The sequence below is a fragment of the Malurus melanocephalus genome, unplaced genomic scaffold (genome assembly GCF_030028575.1).
Source record: "Malurus melanocephalus ecotype Western Australia unplaced genomic scaffold, MMel_1.1 scaffold_219, whole genome shotgun sequence".
In the NCBI taxonomy this organism is placed as follows: Eukaryota; Metazoa; Chordata; class Aves; order Passeriformes; family Maluridae; genus Malurus; species Malurus melanocephalus.
Genome location: NW_026623451.1, coordinates 421,279 through 429,423, shown reverse-complemented (window position 1 = coordinate 429,423; position 8,145 = coordinate 421,279). Strand labels below are relative to the sequence as shown.

Sequence of the window (8,145 nt, the reverse complement as noted above, 5' to 3'; positions counted from 1 at the left end):
TCTGACTTTTAAAAAATTTCTTATTTTTAAATTGACCTATTAAATTAGAATCTCCAGGGTAAGATTTTTTTTTTTTGTGAGCTGCAGCCCATTGCTCTGGGTGAGTGCAGTTGTTTGCTCCAACAGATGGACTGTTTAGCCTGATTTTACTGAGGACATTTGTTTCCTGTGCCACATTGTGATAAATACAGATTTGCTTGCTACTGAATTTTTAATGGTAATGCAATCTGCAAAGTTATGTTAAATGCATGTTTTAAATGACRTAAATAGATTTGATCTTAATGTGTTTTGATGTCTTTTCTTTTCCTGGAGTGCTTAAAACCCCAATTTTTGTCTTTCATCCCTGCTCACCTCCAGCAACCAGTGCTGCTAAAGAGAAATAAAATTGTGGTTCTTCACGCACATTATCAGCAGAATTGTCTGTTCGGTCCTGATCAGGTCTGAACCACACCCACAGAGAACAGTGAATTTTGTGAAATTGTTCTTGGATGTCAAATTTGGCTTTCAGAAACCCCATTATTCCTGATCTAGAAGATGKAAAGAACCCAACTTAATTTTAATGTCCAAGCAGAATTTGAACAGCTGGTAAGTAAGAAAATCTCTACTTTTTAAACATCCCWCTGCCATCTTCTTCTAGTCCCACAAATTTAATTCACAGTTGCATTCAAAAATAAGTTCCCTTGATTTCCAGTTTCTGGGTGGAAATATCTTCACAATGAAAAAGTGTTAGGCATTCACGTTGAATGTTTGTTCCTTTGGCTAAATCTACATGTRGAAAAAAAGGAACAGTAAGAATGACTAAGGAATCAAACCCTACAGACTTTTAAACCAAACACTGAAATAGGAAGTTGCAGGAGAAGATAATTTCAAGTGAGAATGACTACACTGCTGGTTTGGATCAAAGGCCATGTCAGTAATGCTTCTTGTAATAATTTCAGGCTTTAAAAAAAGGAGATATAGTAGGGGAAAAAAGCAGAACAGAAAGTGCAAGAAATAAAGAAGAAAACTGGAGTTTTCTTCTCCAGGGCAGCAACTTTTAATCTCAATTAAAGCAGTCAGCTAGCAGAGCAGCATGCTAATACTTACTAGAGAGAGTCAGAGAATACAAATGACCTTTGTGGGTTTGGCTTTAGCTGCTTTTCCTYCTGATTGAAAAGGACGCCCAGCAGTTGTCTTAATTGGACGTTAATTGATACATATTCACAGGAAGTAGAGTCTGTGATCTTGCAGCTTGTTTGTATGAAAGAGTATAATGGAACAAAGTGTGAGGAAGTTTTTTTTAATAATCACAGTGACATAGCAGAGTAGTAGGAATTTTAAAATTATCGCAGAAATGTTTGAGGAGTCATTACCGGAACAGACTTAGCTGCATTTATATAGCTTTAATATTCTGCCTTACATATTAAAAACATAATTAAACTAAAGATAAACCTTATAATTATGACCTCATACCTCCTGTCAGTAATACTGTCTTACACTTTCTTGAGTCGTYGTGATGATATAAAAGAGGATGATGAGACAGAATGCAGGGGTAACTCAAACTACTCATCTTTCAAAACTATCAGYCACTGATAGTTTAGTCACATCAGTTCCAAGATATGAAGTGTTCCCTGATGAGTTGTGCCCGGTCACTCCAGGAGACACCTGTCCCCTCATTGATGTCATTGTACCCACACASAGCATGGAAACATGAGAAGGAATTTGTTTGTGCTTCCCAGTATTGGGTTCAGTGGGAGGAATACAGTGTRGCAGGAAAGACACCGCTGTTGCCCTTGAGGATTCAAATGTCTGTGGTTTTGAGCTAAGAATTATGTTTTCATTTCTATTGCTATTTTTGCTAGAACTGAGTAAACTCAAGTAGCACAGCCCCTTCAAAGTGACATTGASCTGAGGGAGATCCTGTCTTATTGCTTTGTTCCAGTGACACTTGTAAACGGGATCCAGAAATAATGTCGAGTAATCCATGCTGTCATGAGGATGTACTGTATGAGAACCAAGAAAATAGAAGTCTTTATAATTAATATATTGCAGGGATACGTAAGAACAGTTATACAGCAAGAGAGATTACAGAATAATTGGAAATTTGTAGTGGTTAACCTATAATAAAAGCAGGTTGCCATAAAACAGTTCTGAGACAAGTTCAGCCCACCAAGTCCATGCAGGTGCACTGGAACTACTCCTGTTCACAAAAATTAGTAATTAAAACTAAGCATATTACTTCAAATGAGACTGGCTGAAAATACCAATTTTTGTGTTTGTAAAAAGGAGGTATGAATAATGATATAAACTGAGAACTCCGCAGGGACAGTCATCTGAACATAATGAAAAAGTGACAAGTTGTGGTCATCCTCAATGTCTAGGAATTGACAGCTTTGAGCTGCAAGCCTAAAGGGAAAGTGTCTGTTGTCTGTTGCTATAGCGTGAGGCAGCCAAGCCTTCACCTTGCAAAGGGCACACAGAACCTCTGCATGGAATTAGGCAGAGTTTGAGGGCAATGCCTCCAGTGCTCTGGTTTCCCTGGGCTGTGCTGGGTAGATAAAGCAAAATGTCAAACTGCTGGCAGTTTARCAGTGTTCAACTGGCTGCTTTTTCTGGTTTAAATTAGAAGCTGGATGGCTCTTTAAAATGGTTCAAGTTTCCTGAAGGTAGATCTCTAAAAGTCACTCAGTATGCAGAAAGCCCAGCCTCTCTTAATCAATCCTTTCTGCCTGGAATGACAAACTGACTGTAACCTGAAGAGCAGTTTCTCCTACTTCTTCTCCTGATAGTGGCTGTGGATCTCCCTTTAATACAAAACCRTTTCAATGTGATTGAAATGGCAGSCTGTACTGAAAGGTTTTAATGTGTTATTTTTGGAGTTCTGGTTATGACCTTGTCTGTCCTTACCTGTGAATCTGTACYGGTGCTACTCTAATATATGCAGACAGAAGATGTTTAGTGTTTAGGAGTGTGACAAGCTGGCATCCCTCAGTGCATTTGTTCACTGGAAGGCACAGTGGAGTCTGTAAGAGCAGGCAGGAAAGGCAGCGAGAAGCAAAGAGAGAGTGAGGCAGTGCTGAGAAGGTGAAATGTTTATCTGCCAATTTTAGTTTCCAGTGTATTTAATACTTTATAATGTCAGTTGCTTGGAAACCAGTGTTTTGTGCCCTTTTGCTGTTTGGCAGAAATCACTCTAATTGGCATGTTTCTAGCACTGTCACTGCTGGCAGTTTGCAGCGTTTTTTTTTTCCTCCAGAAGCAAAATTTTTCTTTTACATGAATGATGGCTCACATTAATTAGACAGCAGTCATGGGGAAAGACAGCTATTTAAGTGTATGGATGTATGAACCATTATCTCTATCATCAATCACTGGGAAGACTGCTATTCCTATCAGAATTTCTGCCTTTCCAGAGGCTGTTCCTTTGAGTTTCTATTCCTTTCATTTTAGGCAAAAATATTTGTTTATGTTTGAGAKTTCTTAAGTGGAAATAATTCATCCTTATTAGATTTTACTACTTATCTAAACACAACAGTGTAATCCCACATCTTCTGATATCCCAATGACACATTGTCACTGGATGTTTGAACTATGCTGGCATGTAAAATGAGGTTTTCATTTTTTAGAAGTAAAATGTCATTGCTCTGTAAATATCTTTATGTAGTAATGCAAGACATTAGGTCATGAAAATTGGTTTCTACTTTCACATGAAAATCTTGAAGCACCATTATTTYCTGGTAGAGGATCAGGATTCTCAGTGAAATTCCACCTAATAAACAGTGAGTTTTTATTGATAAAATGAACATAAAGTCATTATTGTACATTCTTAAAGCTAAAAAATGGAAATTCCAGAAATCTACACATTATTTTTTTTTTTTTTTTTCTCTTGAAGTTTTAGTAACAGCTCACCTGCAACTTTTTGGAGAAAAATTTATAGCAAAGCCCTGAAACCTCACAGGTTTATTTTTCTGCCCTTCATGAGTACGAAATGGTCTCTTTGATGCTGTTCTGGAAGTGTTTCCCTCACTCACCTTTGTTTATGTACTCCTCCTGAGACAGGTTTTTTGTAGCTCCCTGTAACCAAATGTGCTTGGGCTTTTCAGCATTAGAGAACCTCCTCATTTTCCAAGGAGAGGTTCTGCCTCGTTTCGTAATGGAAGCAGCATCTGTGTTTTAACATCTTTGTGGTTAATTGAAAACCACTCTGAGACACTTTAAATATGCAGTACTACACGAATGCATCTATCTGTGACATCTCCTATCACAGTGTGGGAGGTGTTTTGACTATTGAAGATCTTTTTTCCTGCCACACAACCTTCTGTGAACATACCACAAATTTGTTCATGTCTTACTTGAACTTGTTTAGTGACTTTTWTCCTGGTCAGATTTCCATGTGATAATGTGCATCTTTCCCATTATGCAAACCCTGGTTTTGTTTTYTAAACAAACATTTGAGTAAAGAATATTGTATTCGTCTGCAGGAGAATGAAATGGGAATCAACATCTGAAACAATGTGGGTATTCCAGATTGTTTGTGTGTCTTCAACTGCTCCAGACAGATGTTGATGTGGTACAGCTTTAGTTCCTTGGCAGAATCATCAGTGGTTCAGCATGGTAAATGATCACAGATGTCTGAGTTTCTGTGGGTTGGTACCTACATTTGATAGATTTTTAGTGTAATTATCATCTGGTCTTCACTGAATTAAAGAAAAGTGGGTGGATGAATGTTTACCCRTTTGGTTCTTAGTGTGTAATTATTCACGCATTGAATAGGAACAGTCACCACTGTGTTCCTGGTTCCTTGTGTGGGCATCTTTAACTTGGCTGTGAACACTACCARTCTGGAATTTATAATTGCTTTCCATTAGTATCTACATTTGAACTGTGAACAGTTGCAAGCTTTTTCTGTCCRCATGCTGAGCTTTCAGAGCATGACCCAAATGCAGAGCTCAGTAGTAGGACTTGCTGGCTCAGGCTCACCACCCTGTAAATTCAACTCCAGGTTATTGGTTATTTCAGAAATAAATTTCAGGATAATRTGTGTGCCCTGTAATAACTCAATGAGTAATTTTTAAGTGAACAATGCCCTAATTCACATTTATAATGAGACTGCCTTACATYGCTCAGGAAAGGTGATGGAGCAGCCCTAATGTAAATAAATTTGGGACATACTGGCATGGATATAAATTTCAATGCTGAATGTAAAACCCTGAAGTACTCAGTAAAATGGTCAGCAGCTCTAGTGTTTGCTGATAAGGGAATGGAACACTGGCTTAAATCAGTATCACTGTTGTCAGTTAAYGAGAAATGCAGAGTTTGCTCTCCTATTGTTCTGTGCTCACTCTGTAAATAAGAAAAGCTCTGTGTGCATATGGATTTTCTTTCGTCTTGGCAATTCCTGCAGCTTCACAATTATTTTCTGTTTAGGTGTTACAGCATGTTGTCAGAAAGTTAAGGGACATGTAAGAATTGTTTCAGCTATTAGAATGCAGCAACAGCTCCAGTGGAGTCTGATGTGTGCTAATGTGGATACATCCAGCATATATTTGGGGGCACTGGAATGATTAAAACAAAAGTGTTTTATTCACAGTGAAACAGCAGTGAGAGCAGTTGCATGTAATCAGGTGAAATCTGATTATTGTAGTGTTAACACTTGTGCTCCTGCAGAGAATTGMTGTAGCAGCTTGAATTCTTTGGGTGTCAGAACTTCCATTTTATTGTATGTTCAAAAAATCCAGTCCCTGCAGTACCATGGTGCCCCCAAAATTAGGGAAGAGCATAGATTTCAAGTTTAATCCAACTGAAGTCATCTTCCTGCTYTCCCTGTTTCCTTTAGTGGATACTGTTTTGAAATCTTCAGGGTCCAGATGCTTACTGGCCTCATCTGAGGTTTGTGACTGGATCACAGTTCATGGTGGCATGGCTTCAGATAATGCAAAGTGCTCATTTAGAAGATTTATAGTGGATTTTAATACTGTTTTAGTCTGTAGTGTTCGCAAAACAGTTTAGCTGTATTTGCTGTAGTTTCATAGTTGTTGCTTCCTGTGCTTTCTGTTTGAGAAAGAAATGGATTGTTATMTTCTGCTATAGAAAATACTTCCTGGGAATGGTTTAAGTTGTAGTATGGATTAAATTGCATTTGTTTTTCACCTGGGAAGCCTTAGCTCCTCTCCAGTTTGCCTCTACTGCAGCAAGTCAGGCAGTGCTACACAGGTACCTCCCAACACTCTCAGCAGGGTCTGGCCTGGTGCCCAAAGAGGAGCTTTTATGGGTCTAGCAGGGAGCTGTTGCAGATGCACATTGAAATGCTTTTATGAAAATAAAGGAAATGGCCTTTAGAAAGCCTGTGCTTTCAGTGGCTTTCAGAGCAGTGACACATGGGTTTCATTTATATTTACAATTGGCTGTAAGCCTCTGGAAAAGGCTGGATTCTTTCTAACAGTGTCTGGAGCAGGAGATGTTCTGTCATTAGCTTTGCTGATATAAAGGCTGATTCCATTAAGGTAAGAAAACTGAATAAACCATTTTATGAAATGGTGCCTAACAGTTTCCGTGATCAGAGAAGTACTTWTGTATACATTGCTTAATAGATACATAATTCTTTTATTTACTGCTCAAAATATTTGCTCACCATGAATGTTCTGCCTTAGAATCAAGCTGGTTTAAATGGTCTGTAACTCCAGCTTTGGGAAATGGGGCAGAGTAGGATGAGCAGGAAGAGTTAATGGGGCTGAAGCACCTGGTGACACCATCCAGAGCATCAAATACAATCCCTTAGTGGGGCACAACCTTCTTCCCACTTTTTCTGGCTCTTCTGTTCAGGCTGGAGTCAGAGCAGCTGAGCTGAGCAAGGGTTTGGCATCACTTCAGTCCTTTAATAACCATCTCCCTCCTGAATTTATTTTTTTACACCATGGAGGTGAGATTATCAACTGWAAGATTTGATTTTCTGGGACAAATACCTCCTTAGTGTGATTCCTTTGAATGTAGGGAAGAAGACCCAGGGTACTTTAACAAGTAAAAATTATGTAAGAAAACCCCTGGTAAATATCTAACTTGTCTTTACCCTGATGAAAACGTTTCTGGCATTGCTATAACAGCTTCCTGATGTTTTACTACGACTTAAATTACAACTAAGACAAATTTAGGATTTCCTTTTATTTTTATGAGTAATTTCTTACWCAAAGGCACCAAGAATTCCAAATCTTAGCAATAAAAGTTCAATTCCCCAACACTTTAATGGCCAATTAACTGGTGACCTTGAGTCTCTAAAGGATTTACAGAGTAATTTAGTAAGTGCATAGTTACACCAAGCACTGAAAATACACTTGCAACCAATTTTCTCTATGTGCAGTACGCTGCTGGGTCACTCCTTTGTGCTTGTCTTTGACCCTTATCTATAATAATATATTCCTGCAGAGAAAACTGGAATTATTCCATGGTACATTATTACTGCTCAGAAAACTCTTTTAATGCTCATGCTGATAAAGATATTAATGTTGAAGAATTAGACATATCCTTTTGTCTGAACGGCACTTGAAAATCTGTGTTGTGACTACAGTTGACTGAAGCTCAATTACTTTAATAAACGTATTCCAAATTTCACCTTGATTACATTTGCATTTTAATGAACAATTCTCGCCTACTTGTCAAATAGGCAGCCCAGCTAAATTTATTAAGTTGTTGTATAAACAGGGTATTGTGATGCCCAAATTTAAATGGAGAAATATTTGATGTCATATTCCAGCAATACGTTGTAAATCTACAGTGTAGAAAAGTACGTTGGTTATCTCTGTATTTTAATTTTGAGTTTACTGGTTTTTGTTTTGTTTTTTTTTTTTTTTAAGGAGTCCATGAAGCTTTATTATCATTCATAAGTACCCCAGAAATACCGAATTATGAGAGGATTTTTTTTTGTGTGTTTAAATCAGATGGTTATTTCAGCTCTTTTATATGCTGCATTCCTGTTAGATGTTCTGTTATTTATTTCTTTTTCTGTGGTTGAGAARGAAGGTGGGAGTAAAGTGCTTTCCTTGAGAGCTGGTGCTGGATCAGCTGCTAAATTCTTGCTACCATTTCACTCCAAGGCTGCAAAGCCTTTCACTGCCATCACCTTTGCTTTTTCTACTTCTGGTTTTTTTGTGTTTTTTTGTTTTTTTTTTTTTT

General features: G+C 37.9%; 1 long non-coding RNA gene across 1 annotated transcript in view; it reads left to right on the top strand.

Annotated features, from left to right (window-relative positions):
- Nucleotides 1–522: 522 nt before the first annotated feature.
- Nucleotides 523–8,145, top strand: part of LOC130578275 (uncharacterized) — a 27,015-nt gene continuing 19,392 nt past the window's right edge. The window contains exon 1 of the long non-coding RNA XR_008965854.1: nucleotides 523–585. This is a non-coding gene — a long non-coding RNA (uncharacterized LOC130578275). The remainder of the gene's footprint in view (nucleotides 586–8,145) is intronic.